Source organism: Bubalus kerabau, chromosome 11, assembly GCF_029407905.1.
Source record: "Bubalus kerabau isolate K-KA32 ecotype Philippines breed swamp buffalo chromosome 11, PCC_UOA_SB_1v2, whole genome shotgun sequence".
NCBI lineage: Eukaryota > Metazoa > Chordata > Mammalia > Artiodactyla > Bovidae > Bubalus > Bubalus kerabau.
Window position 1 is genome coordinate 15,896,833 of NC_073634.1, and position 25,479 is coordinate 15,922,311.

Here is a 25,479-nt window from a genome sequence, read left to right on the forward strand (position 1 = left end):
CTGTGCTCTGGGGAAGCCTAATAAAATATCTTAACTCCACAAAAGAGAGCCCTCCCCCGTTTCCTGAGCCTCTCTTCCCTGAACACGGCTGGAAAGCAACAAACAGCTCTTATTCCTCCAATCTTTTTCATTCTAATCTCACCATTCCAACCCACCCAGCCTCCTGTAAATGAGCTACGCACCAATGTGCTAAGTACACATTGACTGGCTGTGAATTCAAAGGAGTTTCTCAGTGCCTGTGCCTCAATTTCACATCAATTTCACTGAACCATCTACAAGGCCGGGTTAGTATTCCAGTTATCTATTGCTGCATAACAGACCACCTCAATCCCAATGGCTTGAAACAGGGGTCGGCAAACCATGGCCCACTTACTGTTTTTGCACAGTCTAAAGGCTGAGAACAGTTCCTTATATTTTTAAAGAGTTGGGAAAATATCAAAAGAAAAATAAAGTTTTACAGGAACACAGCCACACGCATTCATTTATGTATTGCCTGTGGCTGCTTTTGCAGGACAACAGAGTAGAATTGTTGCAGCAGAGACTTAATGGCTACAGAGCCTAAAACATTTACTATCTTGTCCTTTACAGAATAAGTTTGCCAACTGCCTGGCCATTTCCTAGCTTTCCTATCCCCTTCCTTTCCTTGCTTCTCCTTCTGGAATGGTCGGCTTCCAGGACAAAACACTGAAAGAGGCATAAACTCAGGGCAAAGAAACTGCTCGTTGCCCCTTTCCATGGGCAAAGTAGCAGAATTAAGTGGGATCGCTGGTTGTTTTCGCAGATGAAGAATGGGTCTGAATGGGATGAAGGTTGTCACCCAGACTTGCTGGAGGCCCCACGAAGCCCATGACCAGCTGTGACACATATGAAGAGCCCTTGCCATGGGCCACATTCCATGTCAAAGCCTGGCCTCCAGATGCCAAGCTCCACAGTCGGGGCCACCATCTGCATGGCCCCCATGAGACCTCCCAGGCTGAGGCCATGTGCAGGAGTGCTGTCAGTGGGGGAGCGGGGGCCTTCTAGCTGCGGAGCACATGGATTGACAGGTATGCTGTTCCCACCCCAGGCCTCACCACAGACTTGGGAACTCGGAGCTACCAACGTCGAGATAGTGTATGTCTCCACTGGAGGAGGGGCCAGGCAACCTTTCAACAGCTGGGGCTTTGGGAGGTCACAGGACTCCCTGCAAGTCTCATCCACATCAATTACATTGAGGATAAATTGCTTCCCAGTCACACTCAGCCCTAATTCTGGTCACATCAATGTAACCTCAGACTGACCACAGACTGACCCTGACACTGACTCAGACTGATTCCAGCCCTGGCCATGACCAACCTCTGACAATGGCCACCAAACTGACTCTGGCCTAAGACTAGCCTTGACCCCAGCTGCAAAACCAATGCTGACCCTGACCACTGACTGAACTTTGATCTATTAATAACATTAGTGGAATATATCAAACCATAGCACAGCCTCACAGGTGTAGCATCCGACTGTACTTGAGTGACAGGTCAGGAGGAGGAGGGTCTGTCCTATATAAACTCAGAGTCCCTGCAGCAAACAGGTCCTGAGTGACTGCTTCCAGGCAAGACAGCTCAGAAGCACTTTCTGGAATGCTTGATGGCCTCTGGACCTTATCCTGTAGTTCCCCACCAGACAGGCCTTCTTCTCCTTTCTGCTTACTCTAATCCTGCTATGTCCAGTCCACCTGCCCGAGTAGGCTAGTCTGACTGTTCACATAGATTTTCAAACAGCTTTGACACATATGATCCTCATGGGAAATGTCCTCTAAAAGGGTCCCTGGGGAGCTTCTTTTTCTAAGAGTAGACACAGGAGCTATGTTTTGCTTCCCCCAACAAATTCAGTGGAAACCAGTTTGGAATTCCACTGTCTTTGGGACTTCACTGGTGGTTTAGTGGTTAAGAATCCACACTTCTACTGCAGCTGGTCACAAGTTTGTTCCCTGGTCAGAAAACAAAGATCCCACATGCCACACAGTGAGGGGGGGGGAAAGATTACTTAAAACATACAGTTGACCAGTAGGCACATGAAAAGATGATCAACATTGCTAATTATTAAAGAAGTGCAACTCAAAACAAGGTACCGTCTCACACCAGTCAGAATGACCATCCTTAAAAAGTCTACAAATAACAAATGCTGGAGAGGGTGTGGAGAAAAGGGAACCCTCCTACACTGTTGGTGGGAATGTAAGTTGATACAGCCACTATGAAAAACAGAATGGAGTTTCCTCAGAAAACTAAAAATAGAATTACCATACAATCCAGCAAGCCCACTACTGGGAATCAGTTCAGATCAGTCCAGTCGCTCACTCGTGTCCGACTCTTTATGACCCCATGAACCACAGCATAGCAGTCCCCCCTGTCCATCACCAGCTCCCAGAGTTCACCCAAACCCATGTTCATCAAGTCAGTAATACCATCCAACCATCTCATCCTCTGTCGTCCCCTTCTCCTCCTGCCCCCAATCTTTCCCAGCATCAGGATCTTTTCCAATGAGTCAGCTCTTTGCATCAAGTGGCCAAAGTAATGGAGTTTCAGCTTCAGAATCAGTCCTGCCAATGAACACCCAGGACTGATCTCCTTTAGGATGGACTGGTTGGACCTCCTTGCAGTCCAAGGGACTCTCAAGAGTCTTCTGCAACACCACAGTTCAAAAGCATCTGTTCTTCTGCACTCAGCTTTCTTTATAGTCAAACTCTCACATCCATATATGACCACTGGAAAAACCATAACCTTGACTAGATGGACCTTTGTCGACAAAGTAATGTCTCTGCTTTTTAATATGCTGTCTAGGTTGGTCATAACTTTCCTTCCAAGGAGTAAGCGTCTTTTAATTTCATGGCTGCAATCACCATCTGCAGTGATTTTGGAGCCCAGAAAAATAAAGTCAGCCACTGTTTCCACTGTTTCCCCATCTATTTGCCATGAAGTGATGGGACCAGATGCCATGATCTTCGTTTTCTGACTGTTGAGCTTTAAGCCAACTTTTTCACTCTCCTCTTTCACTTTCATCAAGAGGCTCTTTATTCTTCACTTTCTGCTATAAGGGCGGTGTCATCTGCATATCTGAGGTTATTGATATTTCTCCCAGCAATCTTGATTCCAGCTTGTGCTTCCTCCAGCCCAGCGTTTCTCATGATGTACTCTGCTTATAAAGTAAATAAGCAGGGTGACAATATACAGCCTTGACGTACTCCTTTTCCTATTTGGAACCAGTCTGTTGTTCCATGTCCAGTTCTAACTGTTGCTTCCTGACTTGCATACAAGTTTCTCAAGAGGCTGGTCAGGTGGTCTGGTATTCCCATCTCTTTCAGAATTTTCCAGTTTACTGGGAATATGCCCAGATAAAACTATAATTCAAAATGATACATGTACCCCTATATTCACAGAAGCACTGTTCACAGTAACCAAAACATGGAAACAAACTAAATGTTCATTAACAGATGAATGGATAAACAAGATGTGGTGTGTGTATACACACACACACACACACAATGGAATACTACTCAGCCATAAAAAAGAATAAAATAATTCCACTTGCAGCAACATGGATGCAATTAGACTTATCATTACTAAGTGAATTAAGTCAGAAAGAGAAAGACAAATACCATATGATATCACATATATGGAATGTAAAATATGGCAAAAATGAACCTATCTGTTTTATAAACCGAAACAGACTCATAGAGAACAGACTCGTGATTACCAAGGGGGAGGGCTAAGGGAGAGGGGTAGACTGGGAGCTTGGGGTTAGTAGATGCAAAGTATTACATTTAGACATGGATAAACAACAAGGTCCTACTATATAGCACAGGAAACTGTGCTCAGTATTCTATGATATGAGTACATAATATCTATGATTTGAGCTTACCCTGTGATAAACCACAGTAGAAAATAATATTAAAGAGAATGTGTATATGTACATAACTGAGTCAATTTGCTGTGCAGCACAGATTGACACAACATTGTAAATCAACATTACTTGAATAAAAATGTTTCACTGTCTTCTTGCATACATCATTGCTGGGGAGAAGTCTGATGTCAATTTGATTTGGGTTTCCTTTTGTATGTAATCCACTCATTCTCTTCCAGCGAGTCAGGATGGGATATGGGACAGAAGGGGCAAGGAGAAGTTCATCCCTTGGGACACTGTGTGGACAATGAGGTGGGAGCCTGGTTGAGGGTGCTTTGGTTATGACATCTTCCCCATTCCATCTGCTGCACCTATACTCCAAGCCCCACTCGCTCATCCGTCCCTAAGAACCAGGATGTTCTCCGTGCACACAGCTCCTATTCTGAGAGCTCTGAACCTTCCCTCTTTCATGGCAGTGAACCGTTCCCCATGGCCAGAGGACAATGCACATGTGAGCACCTACTATGCAGCTGTGTGCCTACCCGTATGTATGTATACATGTGGCTGTACATACACGTGTATATGAATGTGTTATCGTGCATGTTTGTACGTGTGTACATATACATGAATATGAATGAGTGTGTGAGAGGTGTCTAGCAGTGAGTATGTGTGTTTGGTATCCGTGTGGGTGTGCATGGGTTAAATGAGTATTGTGACTGTGTTATTTATGGGTTGTGTCTACATGTGTGCTTTTGTATATGTGTATGTTTTTGAGAATATGTGGCTCTTCCACCCCCGACTAGCAATGTGCTCACCTGTTTCCTGCACAATCCTTGGACTAGATATGGCAGATTCCCAGCAAATCTCAAGGGTTTGCATTCAGTGGGACAAGATTTCAAGCCCTCTGAGTCTGTGGCCAGTAGCCTTGACACACCCAGGAACCTGTCAAAAGTTCAATTCCTATGAGTGGCTTGGAGGAACAAGGAAAACAAGAGCCTTTGGGTAGGCTTATGCCTCTAAGTTGTTCCCCCAACTAGTCCAAGCTCATGGGCTGTTACTGCCAGAACATATCACCTACAGCTAATGCTGTCCCTCTATCCCCAAACCCTGTTTCCAGACCCCAGGTCCCTCAGCATACAAAGCACTAGCTCCTGCCTCCTCCCCAACCACTAACTCCCAGGTCCACCTGCCCGACTCCCCTCTCCACACACACCCTTGCAGAGAACAGGAAGAGGGAACACTCTCAGAAAGTTCACCTTTCTACCTTCCACCTGAGCAAGCCTGAAGGGAAAAATCAAAGAGCAGCCTGAGGAAAGATCCTTCACCCCTGGGTAATACTTCAGCTTCTGTCTCAACTCCATCCATCCATGAAGAAGAATTTGAGGCTTCAGAAATTTCTCTCAGTTCTACTGCACCCTGCAGCTGGTTAAGATTGTTAGAGGGTGAATGAGGTCACTCTAACCAGCTCTCAAGGCCTGTAAGGAGTTTAGGATCCCAACACACAAGTTCACACACCAATCTACACTATCCTTCCCATCAGGTGGAGTGAGAAGCGGGAAGTGAGGCATCCTAGGAAGAGCATGAGGCATTTGGGGAGGAGCATATAATTTGCAGCAAGCCCCAGATGAACTGCTGATAAACTTTATGACCTTTGGTCAAGTTTTCTTTAGTTTTCCTACATAGACCAGAACAATTGACGAGATAATTTAAAATCCATATTGGAACACTCTTAATAGTCAAACAAGGGCCCATTAATATGCAGACCCCAATATTCCAGGCATATGGAGACATGGGATCACCCTATGTCGCCTATAAAAGTGATGTTGGTGGTGCTGATGGTGAAGGACTTCCAAAGAGAAGATCTCTTGGTAGATTTTCAGACATTCCATTTTGGCCATGGGCCAGAATCTGAGGATGAAGGGAGGGAGAAAGGGCTCGTAGATAGTCCCTCTGACTCCCAGCATCTCTGCTCCAGGGCCTCCTGCCCTCTCCCCGCCCTGCTCACCTTCGAATGCCTGACTCTCAGACTCTGCAGCAGCTCTGATGCCTTTAGCAGTTGCCCAGGTTTATCTCCGGGAGAGTGCTAAGTTCAAAGATCAGATAAATTTTCTGGCAGACTTGGGGCTGGTGGCCGACTGCCAGAGGTGGGAATGGCCCTGCAGGCGCGGGGTCAGTCAGGTTATTTTGACTCCTCAGCATGGGGTGAGGGGCCTTGGGAAGGAGAAATGTATCGTGTGGCAGGAGGAGACTCTCTGATGAGCGGGATTTGGCTTCGCCTTCCAGCTCGGAACAGGAGAGGGAGAAGGAGGACAAGGCAAGGAGCTGGAAAAGGAAGGGGGAGAAGGAGCCAGGGGAAAATAAATCTGGGGAAGAACCTATTTTAAAAGTCACTCTTTTGGGTTCCAGCTCTCCCCCACCACACCCCAAAACCCAGGCACTGGGCCACAGGGTGTGGTGACAAGGTCTATGTGGTTGGTGGCAGGAAACCCTTAGGCAGCCAGTACAGCTGGAAAGGCCAGGTGGGGAGGGGTGGGTGGGGCCAGCAGAGGTCACCAGAGCCAGTCCCCTGTCTCACTATCTTGATTGCCTCTAGACCATTGTCTTCAAACTTTTTGATAGTGACACATATTTTTTGTCACAACCCAAAGTTTACCCCCGAAAAATACTTGCTTAGGGTATCCTATATTTTCAATTCTACTCTTTTTTTTAACGGTGATTCAAAGTCATGGCATCATCTTCACAGACCACTATAGTCACCACCTGTGTTTCTGAAAAATCACTGTTCCAGACTAGAACTTTTGAAACCTTAATAAGCCTACCTATAAATCACCTGGGAGCTTGCTAAATGCAGATTCTGGTTCAATAGGTCTGCAATGGGTCCTGAGATGCTACGTTTCTAACAAGCTCCCAACATGGTGCCATGATAGTCCTCGGATCTGGGAGTAAAAGGCTCCAGACTACAACTTCCTGGACAGTGCCCGTTTCAGCAAAAAGGCGAGGAGCTTGGTGCATGCATAGTGAAAGGGGAAGAGGGTTATCCCGCTGAGAGCTGTCCATCGCTCGGCCTCCAGACAAGGCTACAACTGAAATGTTGCAAAGGCCTGATGGCATATGATGGCAAAGAGCTGCCTTCCAGGGACCTCCACAGGTTGAACTACTGTGATCTTGGAGCCACGTGCAGATTCAGCTGCCAGTCTGAGCCTCCCAAAAAATGAAAGAAGGAAGAAATTTGTAGGTTGGAGAGACCTCATGCAGCACTCTAACAGGTGAGCTCAGCAATATCACAAACTGGAATTACTCGCTGGAGATGCAAAATCACCAGGAGAGCTGTCTGGTTAGTGTTCTCTAGGTGAACAGTAAATAATGCTGAACTTCCTTTCCCTGCTGCTGCTGCTGCTGCTGCTAAGTCGCTTCAGTCCTGTCCGACTCTGTGCGACCCCATAGACAGCAGCCCACCAGGCTTCCCCGTCCCTGGGATTCTCCAGGCAAGAACACTGGAGTGGGTTGCCATTTTCTTCTCCAATGCAGGAAAGTGAAAAGTGAAAGTGAAGTCGCTCAGTCGTGTCCAACTCTTAGTGACCCGATGGACTGCAGCCCACCAGGTGCCTCCATCCATGGGATTTTCCAGGCAAGAGTACTGGAGTGGGGTGCCATCGCCTTCTCCGACTTCCTTCCCCATGGGTACTCAAGTTAGAAAAAACTATGCAACAATTGACTAGAACAGAGGATAGCAAATACAGCTCCTAAAAACTCTAGCTTGGCAAAATCAATCAAAAATGAGTTTTGAGGTCACATGTGTTTGGGAAACACAGTCTCATCTTGGAGAGTTCTGTTCACAGTTAAAGCCTGTGAGAAGACCTTCAGTCAAGAACCCTATTTAATTCATTTAAGTTCCCAAACTTACTCAACGTTGAAACTTTTTCTTTACCTATTGTTATGGACTGAATTATGTCACTACAAAAGTTCTCTGTTGTAACTCGCCTAACCCCCAGTGTGACTGTATTTGGAGATAGGGCCTTTCAGTGGATCACTAGGGCTAAATGAGGTCACAAGAACGGAGTTGTTATCCCGCAGGACTGATGTTCTTAAAAGAAGGGGAAGACACGCGCGCTGTCTTTCTCTCCAGCTGGTTGCACCCAGGAAGGGCCACATGAGGACGGTGAGAAGGTGGCCGCCTACAGGCCAGAAAGAAAGGTGGAATCAGAAGTCAATCCTAACAGCATCTTGGTCTTGGACTCCGAGCCTCCGGAACTTTGAGAAAATACATATTAGTTCTGTCAGCTGCCCAGTCTGTGGTACTCTGAGCAAATCAGTACATCCTCCTACAAGGCGGCATGGAACTCACCTTAGGAATGAAGGATGTGAGTTGTGTTCTTCATTCCCCTGATCTTCAAGGAGAATTATGAGTTTCATGTAGACAGGAAATGGACTATGATTCCCATTTTAAAGGTTAAGAAACTATAGTCCAAGAGCATGAAAGTGAGTAGCCCGAAGCCATACAGCTGGGCAGAACTGAGCACACGAAATTCAAACTCAGTTCTGACTGAATGGCAGACAAGACCCCATTTGAGGAGGCTGCCATCAATGTGCCTGGTTTGATTCCCCCCTCATGACAAATGGGTCTCTCCCTAAGCACAAGACTGCGTGTGTGCTCAGTCACCTCAGGCGTGTCCGACCTATGTGACCCCATGGAGTGTAGCCCAGCAGGCTCCTCTGCCCACGGGACTCGCCAGGCAGGAATGTTGTAGTAGGTTGCCATGTCCTCCTCCAGGAGATCTTCCCAACCCAGGGATAGAACCCGCCCCTCCTGCGTCTCCTGCATTGAAGGAAAGTTCTTTACCCCCTGAGCCACTTGGGAAGCCCAAGACTAGGTAGTAAGAAAAGTAGTCCTTGATCAAAGAAAATTTCTCAGAGAAGGTGGATTCTAGAAGGGGGCATGGAGTGGTCATGTTTGAAGTAACCAGCAACCAAATTGAAGAGAACTGTTGATGGCAGGAAATTAAGTACTAAGTTGAGGACCTACTATCGGACCAGCCGGGCAGTGAGGGCCACTGTAGACCTTGAGCAGCCGGGCCATGACAAGGTCTTTCTTGGTACAGGTGTAGGAAGCCATCTCCTGGTCTAGTCCAGGGAGGAGCCTGGATCTGGGAGGCCCAGGATCCCAGCCAGTAGCACAATAATTCTGCAGAGGTGCAGAGGTACGTGCAGTAGGGTAGGGGCTGCTAGCTTCATCATTCTCTCCCCATGCCAGTCCCCATGACCTTGCCACCTGGGGTGGGGATGCTGGGCCCAGGGGCTGGTTGGATTTTCCAGGCCTTGACATTTAGAGCTGGTCCTGGCAACCAGCACCTTCCAGACTGCTGCTGGGGAAACTGACGATGAGGAGTGAAGGGCGGATGGAAAAACTAGTTAAGGCACTAAAGACACACACACACACACACAGCTAGGATGGCTGCTGGGCAGGCAGGCTTTCTCCCCACCTGCGTAAGTGAGCCCTGGCTCAGCGTGCTCATTTCCATGCATCCTCCCAGACCAGCTCATTCAGCCCAGAATCGTCATCACGTGAGGGGAGGGAGAAAGCCCCAAGGCAAACTCCAGAGGGGTGGGCTAGGCCTCCAAACAGGGCACCAGCTGGCCCTCCAAAAGGTAGTCAGTTGGCCCCTTTAGGGCAATGATTCTGAGGTCTGGGGAGTCCTAAGGCTCTTCAAAGTGTCTTAGGGGAACAGAAGAGTGCTGAGGGCCACCCTCTCACCATCACTCCCATCCAAACCCAGCTTGGGAGCAGAGGTGCTGAGCAACAACTTATACTTTCATTTCCCGCCACTCCAGGCAGGATCCAAATTATCACAGAGCAGACAGGGCAGGGCGGGAGTGCCTCTGCCACTCTGCTGAATGCTCAAGGCAATGCTACAAGCTAAGAATGGCTTTCCCATTTCACAGGACACAAAACGAGTCAGGAAGCCAGGAACTAACTTGTCTGCCCCTGGCCACACAATCAAAATCTTCCATCTCTCCTGGGGTAGCAGTAGTTCCAGAACCTACTGGTTATTGGAGGGAAGATTTAAGTAGGGCCACCACTGTCCCTCACCAGGAAACACCACACATGTTCTGTTCTAGAGAGGCTGCAGAGCCCAGGGGCTGAGCCTACCAGGCTCCTCCGTCCATGGGATTTTCCAGGCAAGAGTACTGGAATGGGATGCCATTGCCTTCTCCACAACTGCTCTGTTAAATGGGGATAAAAAATAATTTCTATCTCATAGCGTTATTGCAAGATTAAGTGAGTTAGAATTTAGAGTTCTTACAGCAGTGTCTGTCTCCTCATGAGTGTATATGAACAAATGTTTAATGAATTCATTTGTGTCTATGTGGCTCGAGTCCCTGGAGCTGGTAGAAATCAACAGACCAGAAAGGAGAATCGCTGCAAGGGGTGAATCCGAGTTCAAGCTTGGGCCACTTACCATGATCTGGGATATGACCCTTTCTGCCACTCACTGAGTGATGATTTGGACTGGCAAATCCTACAAGGAAGTCTGCTGAGATCAAAGCCCAGCTCCCCAAAGCACCCTTTCTGGGCTAGCTTTCTCCCTCACACACCCTTCTTGGCCACTACACTTGTACAGAAGGCTAACACCTGGGTGCTGATCAGTCCTCTCAAGGGGGCCCAGGAGGGAAGGACCTAGGCTCAGTGAGGTGGCAGGGGACCAGAGCCCAGGCTCTCTGGTATTGGCAGATGGGGCATCCAACGTCCTATCTCCTGGGCTGTGCCACAACTCACCTCCCAGGCTTCCCTGCAGAGCAAGGCCCCTCCTGTGGCCTCCCACCCTCCCTCAGCCAAAGAGCCTGCTTCTCCTTTCCTGGTCCTGGCTGTTGGAGGCCCCAGGGAGGGGCTGCAGTTCTAAGCCCCGATGTCTTTCAGGTGTGGGGGAGGCCCAGCTGGATGGGCAGGTGTGGGGAGGGCCAGAGCAGCTGCAGGGTGTCTGGAAGGCATTTGGGCAGCTAATGAGCATGGGATCTAATTAAAACATTGGAGGAGGAATCTGGGCCCAAGCCATGTGAGGCAGGAAGTGCAGGCCCGGGGGCCTGCCTGGCCTGGCTAAGAAGGAGGAGTGCCTAAGGAGCAGGGGCCAAGGGGGTCCACAACTGCAGTCCTGACTCACCCTCTCTGGCCCCACCTCTTCCTCCAGACCTTAAACCGCTTGGATTCTAAAGTGGTTGGGACTCAGCACCTTCCACTCGTCTCTGTGGACTCAGCTCTGGGCCGAGGGCTGGGGGCTGCAAAGACGGTTAGGGATGAAGACCAGGACTCAGCTCAGCTAAGACCAAGGTGTTTCCAAGGACTGGAGATGAGAGGGCGGGGTCTTACCAAACAGAAAGGGACGTTTCACCAAGTGGCTCCCATAAAAGCAGGCGAGCAACTGGGTGGAGTCACTGGACACGGAGGACATCAGGCTCCACATTCACGGCCCCATCGCCACCACCACACCGCCTCTGTCAGCTCCGCAACCAGCACCACACTCACCAGCATCCCTGTCTGCATCACAGTCAACCTTTGGAACGTGGCTCATTGGCCCTCAATGCTCTTGAGAACTTCCCCTCGACTGACTCCACCTCATTCCTGTCAGCTACCGCTGGGCCCAGCCTCCTACTCCCAGTCCAGCAGCCCCCGTCTTCCTCGAGCACAGTCTACATGTAACACATGCTCCCACCTCTCACCCCACCCCTGTCAGGCCCCCTGGACACAGATCCTCAGACCCCAGAGGGACTCAGGAGAGGGTCAGGTGATGTGGATCCCCAGGGTCCATACCAGACAGACATGGCCTTAGCATTGACCTTTCTGAAGCCTCTCCATCCCTCAAATCTGGATTTACCTGTCACCTGGACCAAGGAATGTCCCGTGGAGAACGTCCAGATAACTGGCTCAGGACCCCAGTGGTCTGGGTAAGGGTCTTTTTGGTTTCCTCCCACCCCTAGGTTGCCCCTCCCTCCCCCACGGCCCTGCCCCTCCACCATCCCTTCCCATCTGCTCCCAATAACTCTGGCTACCACCTCCCAGCATGCCTTTCACCTCCCGGCCCGCGGGAGGCGGAGGAGACACGACACCCCAGTCCTGGTCCCTGAGTCGGGGTGTTAACGAGGAACAGGCTTTCACCCCAGCTGTGGACCGGGCCTGAGATGGGGGTTTCCTCCCTCCTGCCTTCTCCTTTATTCTTCAAATGGCCCAATTTCCCCCACAGCTGCTGGGGGTTGAGGGGAGAGAGGCTGGTGGAGAAAGTGAAGGCTTCTTTCTGGGGTGGAGGTGACAGAGAGGGGAGGGGGAGGGGGGAGAGCCTGGCGAGGAGAGGGGACGCTTCCTCGGGAGGCACAAGGGGCAGCAAAGGAGATGGCTGAGGGGCCGTGCTCCAGAGGTGAGAGGCCAGGTCAAACAGAGGCAGAGACACAGTCCTGGTGGGGGCAGACCTAGGGGAAATTGGGGCAGTGAGTCCCTCGCATCCCAAGACGTCCCAGCCCTCGGTCTCAGCTCCCGCCTCACCCCATCCTCCACCTGCCACAAGCCCTGGGCCAGAAGTCTCTCCCCCAAAGCGCCCAAGGGAACCCCACTTCCAGGAGGACCCACCGCACCAGGGCACCAAAGCCACCCTGCAGGGCACAGGGATGCTCGCCCACCCAGAGCCCTGCGTCTGCCTCCCCGAGGGCAGATCAGTCTCTTTTTTCTGCCCTCCTCGCACAAGCTCTTGTGCCCAGCACACACTCAATAAATCCTCACTGACTGAGTGAGTGAGTGACAGGACAGCGCTCATGCAGCCGGCAGCCTGGGAGACAGCAAGGAGCCCCATGCTCTGCTCTCCCCTGCTGGGCTGCGCAGACTTAGGCAACTTCCTTGCCATCTCTGGCCTCCGGAGGGGTTGGACTGGATGAGCTAGGAGTGGGGGTGCTGTCTCCCCTACATGGTAGGATCTGAAGTGCTGGGGCTGAAAGGTGCCCAGGAACTGCTTTACTCAGCTGTTGGGGCGCTTCTGGGAGGGGGTTGAGCTGACTCTGCAGGTGGCAGCCTAGATGGAAGGGAGGGGACAGGGCAGAGCTACTTCTGTAGGAGTAGCTACAGGGAGGAGGCTACTGCTGGATCCATCCAGCTTCATGTGCGGACTGAGGCGGAGTCCACACATGTCCACAGCTTCATATGCAGGCCGACCTTGACCCCCAGGAAGGAGAAACTCCCCAAGTGCTGGCTCATTGGTACAGGATGTATCGGTGCCTGGGGCCATCCAGTTCTAGGTGTCTGACTGCATTCCTTCCTGCTGTCTGACCTAATTCAAAGGATCAGACAAAAACAGAGAGTATAGGAAGGCTGCTCTTCCTGCTGCTCTTCTCTGCTTCCCCCAATCCAAGAAACCGTGTGTTTAGGGACATATATCCCACCACTCATATGTGTCCAGTGGCTGGACATATATGCCCAGCCACTGTGGGCACGTAAGAACTCACGGCGCACACTGTCTGTGAGATAATAGAAAATGTACACTGGTTTCTGCCCCCAGTTCCTGGCCTAGAGCTCCTGAAACCCTTGTAAATTCTTAAGTGATTAGAGCACTTAGCAGCATCTTTTGTTCTAATGAGGAAATTCTGAGTGAGCTCCTGAATGCCTTCTGGACGGGGCTGATCACCGGAAAGACCAAACCGTGATCAGAAGCTTGGAATTTTCAGCCCCATCTCTCATCTTCCACAAAGAGAAAAGGGGCTGGTGACAAAGTTAACAAGTGAGCATGCCTACACAGGGAAGCCTCCATACAGCCCCACAGTATAGGGTTTGGAGGGCTCCCAAGTTCGCAAGCAAAACTATATACAGAAAGGATGTCACCCCTCAACTGCACGAGGACCTACTCCTATACCCTCCCAGACCTTACCCTAAGTGTCTCTTCTTCCAACTATTCATCTGTATCCTTTATAATGTCCTTTAAGAAACTGGTCAATATAAGAAAATATTTCCCTGAGTTCTGTGAGCAACCCTAGCAAATTAACCTCCAACCTGAGGAGGGGTATCATGGGAATCTCCAATTTGTAGCCAAGTTGAACAGAAGTTGTGGGTAACCTGGAGACCTACTACTTATAACTGGCATCTGAAGTGGGGTGGGAATAGTCTTGTGGGACTGAGCCCTTAATCTGTGGAATGTGACACTGTCTCCAGGGAGATGCGCTGTGATATGTGATGTGTTCAGTCGCTCAGGCATGCCGACTCTTTTCAACCCCATGGACTGTAGCCTGCTAGGCTCCTCTGTCCATGGGATTCTCGAGGCAAGAATACTGGAGTAGGTGGCCAGGCCCTCCTCCAGGGGATCTTCCTGATCCAGGGATCAGAACTCTGTCTCCTGTGTCTCCTGCCTTGCAGGTGGATTCTTTACCCACTGAACCAGGTAGATAGTATCAAAATTGAATGAAATTACAGGACTTCCGCCTGCAGATCAGTGCTTGGTGTAGGAAAAGCCTCTACGCATTTGGTGACTAGAAGTATCAGAAGTGTTGTGTGTGAATAGTAAAGGAGACTCACAGGAGAGATGCTGGGCTTTCCCCTAGCCCAGAAGTAGACTGAACTGAGTTCTTCCAACATTCTCTCCAACATTCGCTGCACGTGTGCACGGCACACCTAGGGGATCAGGTCTTGAGCATGGCAGGGGCCATGCCTGTGGTGTCTGGTTAAGGGTCACTGTCTGCTGGGTAGGCAGGCCTGGGTGGACCCCACAGCTGAGGCCCCTACCACCTCACCTGGGTCAACACAGTTATTTTGTAGAAGGAAAACCATCTGTGCCCAGCCCTTGCCCTTATCCCTCAAAGCCCTCTCCCCACTATCTCTTTTTCCTCCCTTCTCAACAGCCCCCTCCCTCCTACATTGCTGATGGAATAGTCTACTTGTCACCCCACTGAGAGGGTCCTCTAGGATCCCAGAGACCCCACTGAGAACTCAGAGTTTCATGCCCCAGCCACACAGAAGGCTGGGATTCTGTGTGCTGAGAAGACCCTGAGAACTTCCCAAGGCCCGGCTGCCTCTGGTCCAGGTGCCCTTGCCATTCCAAAGGAGGAAGCAAGAGGCAAGCCAGCATCCCGGCCCCAGGCTCTCCATGCAGGGAGCGGTCTCCAGGGCAGAGCATCGACTTCACATGGAGGGGACAGATTCCAGGGCTCACCTTCTCTGCCGTTTGTCTCTGCTCAGGGGGCCTGCTTACTCCTCAGAGGGCCAGGGGAGCCTGACACTGTTCAGAAAAGCCTCTCCTCTGGGTGACTCCTGGGGTCACTTTAAACCAGGAGCCTTAGAGGGCAGTGTTCACCCCCAAAGGAGGGGTGCTCTGGTGGGCAGACAGAGGCTTTCTCAGAACCCCTGTAAACCCAACCCCTCGAGTGGGTCACCTCCTCCAGGAAGCCTCCTTTTTCATGGGGAAGGAACTCTCCCATGGCTCCCCTATCGGAGTGCGTCTCCTAAAGGAACAGGCCTGGCCACATAATTCACGGGGCCCAGTACAAAATTAAAATGAAGGGCTCCTTATTTATTGTGTGCTCCAGACCCTGCTGCTGCTGCTGCTAAGTCGCTTCAGTTGTGTCTGACTCTGTGCGACCCCACAGACGGCAGCCCACCAGGCTCCCCTGTCCCTGGGATTCTCCAAGCAAGAACACCGGAGTGGGTTGCCATTTCCTTCTCCAATGCATGAAAGTGAAAAGTGAAAGTGAAGTCACTCAGTCGTGTCCAACTCTTAGCGACCCCATGGACTGCAGCCCACCAGGCTCCTCTGTCCATGGGATTCTCCAGGCAAGAACACTGGAGCTGGGTTGCCATGCGCTCCTCCAGGGAATCTTTCCAACCCAAGGATTGAACCTGCATCTCCTGTGTCTCCTGCATTGCCACTCAGCCACCAGCGCAGCCCCTTATTTAAAACTCTTTAGGAATTTCAAGGCAGGGATAGCAGAAAACTAAACCAAGCTTAGGGTTCTTCTCAGCACGGGGCCCAGGGCACAGGTCACCTTGCCAGTGAGGCTGGCCCTGTAAGGGAGAGACGATGCCTCTCATCCGACAAGGCAAGGGACAGACGACTGAGATGCCAGACAGGCAGAAGGCCGATGAGAAGCGAAAGACACCTGGAGGTGAGCGGGGTAGGCCCTGGGCCAGGCGGAGCGACACACAGGGTCACCTCCGGAAACAGGGTGGCCTCCACAGCAGCTGGGCTCCTCCACGGGGCCCCGAGGCCAGGCTCAACTCTCAGAATCGTGCTCTGCAGAGCGAGCGCTGGCAGGAACTCAAGTGGGAGAAAGTTGAGGCTGCGGAGGTGGCCTTGGTGGAAACATCTATTTTTACCCTGGTGGGGAGGCAGGTCAGCCGTGGCTTTGAATGAGTCCCAGAGAAGCCACCACAGGGCCCAATGAGGGCCTGGGATGGGACAGCTGTGGGGGAGTAAGGAGGAGGGTGGGCAGCCCAGGGTAGCTGAGAACCATCCAAGCAGCCCACCAAGCAACCACAGTTACCCCCGCCTCAGGCCAAGGAACAAGAGAGCCTGCACAGAAGGGACCTTCCTACCCTGCCGAGTGACAGAGTCTGGTCCCCACCCCCATGCCCAGTTCTACTCAAGGATCACTGCCTGCCTCCCCAGGTCCTTGAAGATGCTCTGGGCCATCAAAGTCAGAAGATTAGAAAAAGAAAGCGAGGGTTTCAGCTAATTTATATGATAGGAGAAGCCTGTCCAGTCACCCTCCGTTGGAAGTGGAAAGTGGGTTGTTCTTTAAATAAGGAGCTGGGAGAAGTGGTTACAAAGCCAGTGAGTGAAGCTCAGGCTGGGGAATCTGGGACTCTGTGCCAGCCTGGCACACTGCCCCAGTGGCCCCCACCCAGCTCCAGGGCTGGCTAGCCCTTCCAGTGCCTCCAGCAGCCCTCCCTGAAAGGTGGATGCTGTGTGCTGAGGTGTTTATGTTATATAAACCCAACCACGCTCATCAAGACAATTTGTGGCTCCCCTGAGTGAGGAAAATTCAAGCACCTTTTTATGCCAGGCCAGGCTGGGCTCCTGGCCACAAACCCTGGACCCACTTCTGACTCCTAGGTTCCCTTGGGCCACTGCCAGCGTGGGGGTGGAGGAGGGACACCCCCGCTTGGCTCGCCTTTGCCCACCCTGCGGGGCCGCCCTCAGGGAGACAGGCAGTTGGCCCCTCAGGCAGCCTGAGCGAGGGAAGAATGTGGTCCCCTCCATCCTCAACAACTCTAGTGCCGCACCCAAAGGCCACAGGCCCTCTCCCCCTGTGGTATATGCACCTCAGCAAACACTTCTACATGCTTCCAACCACTCAACATTTATTATCTGGTATAATCCCAGGCCCAGTTTCCCACCCTTCTTCCCTGTCACTCTCTCCAGGTGGGAAGGCTGGGGCCAGAGGGCCTTGGGGCAGGAGCTGCCCCGGAGGCTGGGGCAGAGATGGAGAGGAGAGAGGTGAAGGGGGTGTCCACACATGGCTGCACCGGGCATGTCCCACCCAGCCCTGAGGAGGGGCGGTGTCATCCACATCACTGCTCTGAAGGCTGGAGCCCTTGGAGGTGAGCGGTGCGTGGCTGTGCAGCCTTCTGAGGAGAGAGGCAGATCTGGATTCCCCCAAAGGCATCGTCCGTTCTTTGTAGGTCTTCCAGGCAGCCCTGCAGCTATCCCCTAAGGGCCTGCCTGCTCTCTGGGGCCCCGCAGATTTGGATCTAAGTCATAAAAACCACAGCAACCTGGGTTCAGACAGTCATGGGAGGAAAGAAGGGCCTGGCCCCAGCGTGGGGAGGTGGGGAGAAAGCGGGCTGCAGACAAATGGTTTTTACACTTTGAGTTAATGAGGGTCAGGCAGGGGCACCCACTGGCAGGAGGGGATAAATGAGAGGAAAAGTAATGGGGGGCAGGAGGAGGAAGGGAGATGAGGGAGGGAGCGGAACACTTGCACAGCCATAAAAACCTCCTACAGACACACACTCACAGAAGGCACAGGTCAGCCCCACACGAGCTTCCTGAGCCCCGCTGGGGGCCAGGCCTGGTACTGGAGGCCGGGGGGCAGGGGTCTCCAAACCCTTTGATAGCACTAAAAAATCCAAACACTCTCAGTATATGGCTATTTATCTCTCCGTAAATTATAGCTGCCATGAGCTGACGTTTGGGACAAGGTTCACTGGGACAGGCCTCATTTCAACCAGTTCTCTCAGTATCTCTGTTTGTGTCACTGCTTCTTGTCAGATCTGATTAAGTCTTCGTTGCTTTGAGTTTGTTTGTTTTGCTTCCTAATGAACTTGTCAGTTGAGCCCTTGCTGGGCTAGGAGATGTGTGTACCCACTCTGTCCGGCATTTTTTCCTTTGCATTGCTAGCTTCTTTTCGATCTGTTTTTCTTTTCTGTCTTCTTTGTTAACTTATCTTTAGTCAGAGTGTTTTCAGGGAAGGAATCTTTCTAAACCAAATGTCCTCTTTGTGAGGGTTACTTAGATAAATCCAGATAATGTAATGTGTCAATTCTCTTCACCAAGCTCACACCAAAAGCCAGTATGCAAAAAAAACAAAAAAACAATTAACAACGGTGATGCTTCTAATACCCCATGACATAAAACCCATGCCCAACTGCCATACAGCATAAATGAAGGTCAAGATCAATCTGAACACTGCAAATTAGGCAAGAGTGATGGCGATGATTTTATAAATATTTTCTTCCCATAACCCAGTGAAGTATGGTGCACATCCTGAAGTGTGTGGAGACCCACTGAGACATAGGGGAAGACATAAGCGATGGTGAAAACATTTTATTCCCCTCAAAGTCTTAGCCTAAGGAGAGAGAAGAAAATGCAAAAGAAGTATTTTATAACTGAGTATCTATCAAGCGTCACACTCTGCATTCCTGGCCTCTGGGCCTCACATGCCCTCTCCAAAGGGGGTCCGATGACTCCACACTTGGTGTGCTTGGAGCAGGGAGCAGGCCTGTCCCGGGTCTCACAGATGGTGGTGAGAGAATCCTGAGAGCTGGCAGTCAAGTTCAGGCTGGCCCCAGGAACCAGTGGGACGGTGAGCAGCAAGTGTGAAGGCTTTGAGCAAGACACAAACTATGACAGCAAAGTCTCTAAGCCTGCCCCAGTGGAGAAACCAGAGACGGCTTCATGAGGAGGCAAGAGGGGTTTGGACCATCAGTGGCACTTGGGCAGCCACCCTGTCCATACGGCACTCCACTCCCCTGGTGTCCTCCCCTTTCCCACCACCAGCAGCAGCTTTCCTGCAAGGCTTTGGGAGCATCTGTATTCTGCAGACTCTCGGACCTTCAGCTCAGGGCAGGAGATGCTGGGCTCCCATGCCCCTCCGTGCTCTAGGATTCAGTTCCCCTCCCACCCCTCCCCCTCACTCCCTGCCCCAAGCCTGCTTCAGAGAGGCTAGAGGTCTAAAGTGTCCTCTCTCCAGAAGCAGCACTGTTATGGACACCTGTAGGGAAAACACAGTCTTCTTAGTTAAATCCTGTCTCCTCGGTCTTCCCAGTGACTCTTCCTGGGCTTGGGGGTGGCTAAGAGGCCTAAAGGGTTCCTGATCCCCTTCCGAGAAGGAAGCAGAGACCCACCCACCAGCCCATACCCCTGTCCTGACCTCTGGCATCCAGACGTGTCTTGCCCTGCGTGATATCTCAAGAACTTTCCAGATACCTCAGATAGCCTCCTAGAATGGCTAGGAAAAAACCTTGTGGACAAGATGCTCAAAGAGGGGGTGGGGGCAGGGGGAGCTACCTACAAGTCCGTCAGTAGAGGCCTGGTTAAATAAACCCTGGCTTATCCAAATGATAGACTGTAATGGAGCCATAAAGCCGTGCGGTTGAGGCACACTCAGTGATGCGGATGGATAGTCACAGTATGGTGGTTGCAAACCACTATAAACAGTGAGGTCATATTTTAAAAAATACTAACATATATTTTATACTCACATGGAAAATTCTAGAGATACCCAAGTGCCAACAGTGGTTCTTTCTGGGTAATGGGATTAGTTAGTGGCTCCTTTATACTCTTCCTTTTGCTAGCTGTTTTCTCAGATTTCTATAATGAACGTATATTACTTTTGTAATAAGACAAAACCCAATAAAAGCTATTTTTAACAATAAAATAAATAGTCACCCTTGCCCATCTGGAAGTAGCATGTTGCCTGACTTGGCGGCAGGGGTTAGAGTGGGCAGTGAGGAGTGCGAATGCTGGAAGGACTTCCCGAAGCTGCCAACCGTGGGGAGGAGGCCGGCTGGGGGTCTGGGTCACAGTGGGCCCAGAGTGGCTGAGGCGCCCTCGTCAGTCCACATGGAGCAACAGGGGTGAACCCTGATGACAATGCTGAGACCAGGATTTCCAGATGAGGCGTGGGGGGGGAGGACACCAGCTCCCAGGCAGAGACCAGTGTGCGCCAGCCCGCAGCCAGCTCAGCCCTGCCTCAGGGCCTTTGCACTTGGGCCGCCCTGGGCCTCCAGTGCTCTCACCCTGGTTTTGCCTGCTCACACTTTCAGGTCAGCCAGTGTCGCATTTCCAGAGGGCTTTGCCTCAAACCTGTTTTAAAAATGACCCCCTGTTATTTCTATCTCTCCCTCCGCTTTATTTTGCCTCCAGCATTCATTCATTACTGCCTGAAATGATTTTTTCGTCTGGCTCCCTGACAGAGAACTTTTACAAGGGTAAGAATCCTGTGCTTAGAGCAGAGCTTGGGCAGGACAGGTGCTCAAAAAAAATGCTTGCTGAGTGAATGAAAAACCAGAAAACGTCACCATATCTGAGCCAGCTCCACACACAGTCACCCCCACCTGCCTGCTGCCTCCCACAGCTCCCACACCGGGCGTGGCCCTGGGTCTGGTCAGGACATCACCGTTTGTGAAGACTGGGAGGTGTCTGGGCCTGGCGATGGGGTGCAGAGAACAAGGACTCTGAATCGCCATGGCTGGGCACACCCTCCATTAACAAATGTGCGGCCTCCCCGAGTCACAGTTTTCTTGTCTCTAATATGGGGCTCCAAACAGCTACCTCTCACAGGTGTGGGTTAAAGGCGACACTGTATGTAGCAGAGTGCTTCAGTAGCCAAGGGCTCCTCTCCGACCAACCTCCAACTTCATCCTCACCCCTGGACTGAGGCTGGAAAGACCTGGGTCTTCCTAGGAGTGTCCTGCTCCCCCAGTTTGATGGGAATAAGAAAGGAGAGGGGCATGTGCCTCTCTGACCTGGTGGGATGGGGTCCCAGGCATCCGAGGCAGCCGGACTGACTGGATTCAGTGGGAGCTTCCTTGTTCTAAGACCCTTGGGGGAGGCAGGTACTGGGGCTCCTCCAGAGCTGGCCAGAAGCTCACAGAGCCAGAGTTCTCTCCCTCTCTCTTTCTCTCTCCCTCTCTCTCTCTCTCTCATACTCTCACACACACACACACACACACACACACACACCATCCCTAGCTCCTACTCTCCTCCCTCCTATTCTCTGCGGTGGAGGTGTTCCCTCCGGCCCATTTTTCTCATTCTTCTGGCAGCCTGAGCCTAACTGTGAAAATCCAGCTCTCCTTGGCCAGGCCTAGGTTATGTAAAAGGCCCCAGAGGCCCCAGGGAAGGGGCAGACGGAGCCCCTACCTCCAGCCTGAGGCCTGACCCTCCAAGCCTCTTCCTATGGGCCCCTTGGCTCCCCTTCAATCTCCCTGTTCAGGGTCACCAGGACCATTCTTCCTTCCCCCCACCTCCCTCCCAGCCTCCCCCGACTGTCAACTCAACCCGCCCCCCACAAACCCCCATTCAAAATCGAATCTCTGACAACTCATCCATTCTCTTTTAAAACTAGCCTCACCTGACCTTCTTTGGGAATTCATGTGGAATGCCCAATTCCCCCCACCCTCCATCCCTGCAGTTGCCTTGAAGTAACTCAGTTCCCCTCCCTGCCTCTGAAAGAATAAGATGAGAAGAGGAACAGAGGAACAGAGGAACAAGCTTCAGTGAGAGAGGGAACACTCTTTGTTCTCAGCCTGGAGCAGACAGACATGCCCAAACCTCCCGCAGCCAAGGGAAGGGTATGACCGAGGAAAGACTGGTTGCAGTTTCCCTGAGTAGGACTTCTCAAGGGGTCTCAGACAGACACTCTCAGGTGGAGACCCCTATTATGTGTCTGAGGGAGGCGGGTCCAGCTCCAAGGGGAGACTGTCATTAGCAGGGCTCAGAAAGGGTACACAAACATTAAAGCCAGCGGGCCAGTGTGCAGGGGCAGCATTGCCCGACACACAGGCGGGCGCTGGAAGCCAAATCACCATCAGAAGTTTGCCTGTGAGGGTGAGGGGAAAAGTCAGGCTCTCATGGCCACAGGGCTCGATAACCATGGCAGGTAAAAAACCTTGCCAAGGGGCCTCCAGCCAAGACTTTCTCCCCCGAGCCAGTTAAGGTGAGTCTCCTGGTTCTCTCCCCGGGTGGGTGGATACGTGTGCCACCTAGATTGGCCAGGCCCTGGGAACGGTCGCCTCGTAAGAGAGCCTTTGTCAGCCTGTGGTCTGACCCCACATGTGGCCATTTCCTTGCTCAGGTCTCAGAGGGCAGCTCTGCTTCCACCAGCCCCATGTTCTTGGCTGGTACCTGGCTGCTGCCCCAAAGCTCTGCCAGTGTGTGGTATCCAGGAATGACTGCAAGTCTTTCCTGGGTCCTGGACAGCAGGGAAGCAGGGTGCAGGAGGGGAGCAAGAGCGTCCGCTGGCCTGCCCCACTTTCCAGGCTCAGCCACGTCCATACTGGTCCCCTCATTTCAGTAGCTGGCAGAGAGTTATAATTGAATTTGCAGTCGGGCTGAGAATGAAAAAAGAAAACCCTTTACATGTCTGGGATTAATTTATCCCTGATGATGGCCACATTCACACGCTCTTTTCTGCTTAGGTTTCCAGAGTGTATTCTGGCCAAAAATGTGAAACGCACATGCACACACACACACACACACGTGTGTCCTGAGTGCACAGGCATGCGCCTGTGACGACGACGGCATGTACGACCACGTCCCAGAGAGCACGGGGCTTCCTGGGCAGGTCCAAGCGTGACTGGCCGTGGCCATCTGCCGAAGGGGTCTCTATGGGGTGGGGTCTCTTAGGGGTCTCTAAGGGGTCTGTCTAGTATGCACTACTGTAGGGATCCCCATTCTGGTCACTGGTGGGGGACTGTGTGACCCAGCCCCTCCCAAGGTGGCAGGCAGAATAGCTGAGGTCACGCTGCTCTCCAGGAAAGGAAAGCCCAGACGTGGTGGCCAAGACTGCCCATGTGGTGGGTACTGCCCGGCTGGCAGGACAGCTGTGCTTTCCCACATCCAGAGAGCAACAAGCCCTGTCCTTGCCGAGTGAAGAAATGGGGCCCCTGTCACCCTCGCAGTGGAGGAGCCCCCCAGAAAGGGGAGTCCCCCACCTGTCCTGCCTTCTTCAGCCCTCTCCCTCGTCCCAACACCCCAGGCAGCTCAGAGCTCCTCTTCAAAGGAAACAGAGCTCTCACAATGAGTCAGGCACTGTGTGTCACCTCAGGAGAGGCCCCCAGAGGCCCCAGCGTTCTCCTGACTCTGCACTGGGAAGGAGTGACCAGGCTCCAGCCCCAGACTCTTGACACGGAGAACCAGCCGGGCTAGGAGTGGCACTCAGCTGCTCTGCCTGGGAGCTGAACCAACCCTGGCGCCCTGCTCCACCCCACCCCAAACACACCCTGGCCAGCCCTGCAGAGTGAAGGGGCTCGGAGCCCGAGGTAACTGATGGAGCCTATGAGGAATTACTGGGTTCCCGGGGAAATGTGATGTGAGGCTTCCCTGACCAGATGTGGGGTGGCCAGACCAGGGAGGTTGCCCCTCTCTTCCTTCTATATTCTGTGTCTAACCAAATAAGCTTGGGAGCCAGTGTGGAGGGCGGAAAAGAGCCGGCTCTGAAGGAATGAGGGCAGCTGAGGCCATGCTCCATCTAGCACGTGCAAGAAAGGCTCTGGTCTCTTTCTTGTCCCCACTGTACTTTCTTTGTGTCTGTCTCTGTCTCTCATCATGAATCTGTCTCTCTTTACATCTGAATCCCAGGGACGGGGGAGCCTGGTGGGCTGCCGTCTATGGGGTCGCACAGAGTCGGACACGACTGAAGCGACTTAGCAGCAGCAGCAACTGTTGTCTATCTTTCACACACGTGCGTGCATGCACACACACACAGACAAATACGTACACCATGAAAAATCAAGACCAAAACAAAGGCAGAGAAACAGCATGAAGCCCACACGGGGCCAAGCCGCAGGGCGCTGAAACTGCAGCGAGACGCCCCCAGAGGACAGGACGGAGCAGCAGCAAGCGGGCAAGGAGGGAGAGGGAGGCTCCCACTCTTCATGTGGGAGTTTCAGCCACAGTTAAGGGCCCGCCTGGCAGCAGACCCTGGCCCTTACCCTGTTCTCACCCGAGAGCAAAAAAAAAAAAATGTTTCCTGGGCTGTCCCCACGTCCCAGGCAGGGGATGCCCACCTGGCTCCCTGGAAATCCCCTAATCCTGCATTTATGAAACACGTGGAGAGAGGATTGAGACAAGTTTGCATTCCCTGGGGGCAGGGGCAGCGGGGAGGGGGCTGCAAGCCAGGGCTGGGTTACAGTTAGCTCTTCCTGTCTGTCCAAGCTCCCTGTCACTCCAGCCTGGACCGTCCACAGAGCCCTGGAAAAGGAACAGAAAATGGTGTGCGGGTGCATGCATGTGTGTGTGTGTACATGTGAGTGTACGTGTGTGTCTGCACATGTGAGCAGAATATCTCTCTTCAAAACACCAGCAGAGAAAATAAAGGCAGGGAGCTGAGTATTCTGAATTTAAAAGGTGTATGAAGTTTTACTGAACCTTTTTTTTTTTTAACAGATGAGAGTGATTCTCCACCTTGCAAAAGAATAGGTCTCCAATGCTGAAAACTAACCGAATTTCAGAACATAAAAATCCAATTTGCCATGGCTCCGAGGGCCTGCCTATTTACAGAGAACATGCAATGAAACACTCAGTAAAGTCCCTTTAGTGAAGGAAGCAGACATCTCATTAAGGACCAGGATGTGATTTCAGCCCTGGAGGCACAGGGTGGGGGGGGAAGGGGGCGGGGACAGTCAAGTGGGCCGGGGTTTCGGTGGTCGATGGGCACCAGGACAGGTCGCGGGAGACCCCCTAGAGGAAGGCACCACGCTGAAGCCTGAGCCACGGGCCAAAGCCAGGCTTGTTCAGGATTGCATCTAGGAGAGCACGGGGAAAAGCAACAGGTGAGGCAGGAAAGACAGAAGGATCGTCCTCTGAGAAGCCTGGGCCAGCATGGTTGGCCTCCCTTGTGAGGATGGGGCTGGGAGGAGGGGCCACAGCTGGGTCCCGGGTTGGCCACCCATGGACAGTGAACTGGGGCATGGCGAAGGAGAAGGCTGATGGAGTGGCACCTAGGTTCCAACGACCAGCCTGCTGGGGGCCTGATAGTCAATGGGGGTGGCAGCATTGGGAAGAAAAGTAGCTTGATCCACAGAGATTCAAGAGCTGGGAAATTGGTGGGAAATGCCAATGTTTGGGATATAGGCTTAGGAGGAGGTAGGACTCAGGGATGCCTCCTATACACTGAGCTCCAGTAATGGGGTCAATGGAG

General features: G+C 52.1%; 1 long non-coding RNA gene across 8 annotated transcripts in view; it reads right to left on the reverse strand.

The window, feature by feature from the left end:
- Window positions 1-11,871, reverse strand: part of LOC129622873 (uncharacterized) — a 61,337-nt gene extending 49,466 nt beyond the window's left edge. For 4 of the 8 annotated variants that reach the window (XR_008700159.1, XR_008700162.1, XR_008700163.1 and 1 more), the window contains exon 1: window positions 11,742-11,833. This is a non-coding gene — a long non-coding RNA (uncharacterized LOC129622873). Of the gene's footprint in view, window positions 1-4,688; window positions 4,816-10,331; window positions 10,493-11,741 lie in introns of those variants that run through there. The other 4 variants (XR_008700160.1, XR_008700165.1, XR_008700164.1 and 1 more) reach the window with 3 other exon arrangements.
- Between the last annotated feature and the right edge of the window lie 13,608 nt (window positions 11,872-25,479).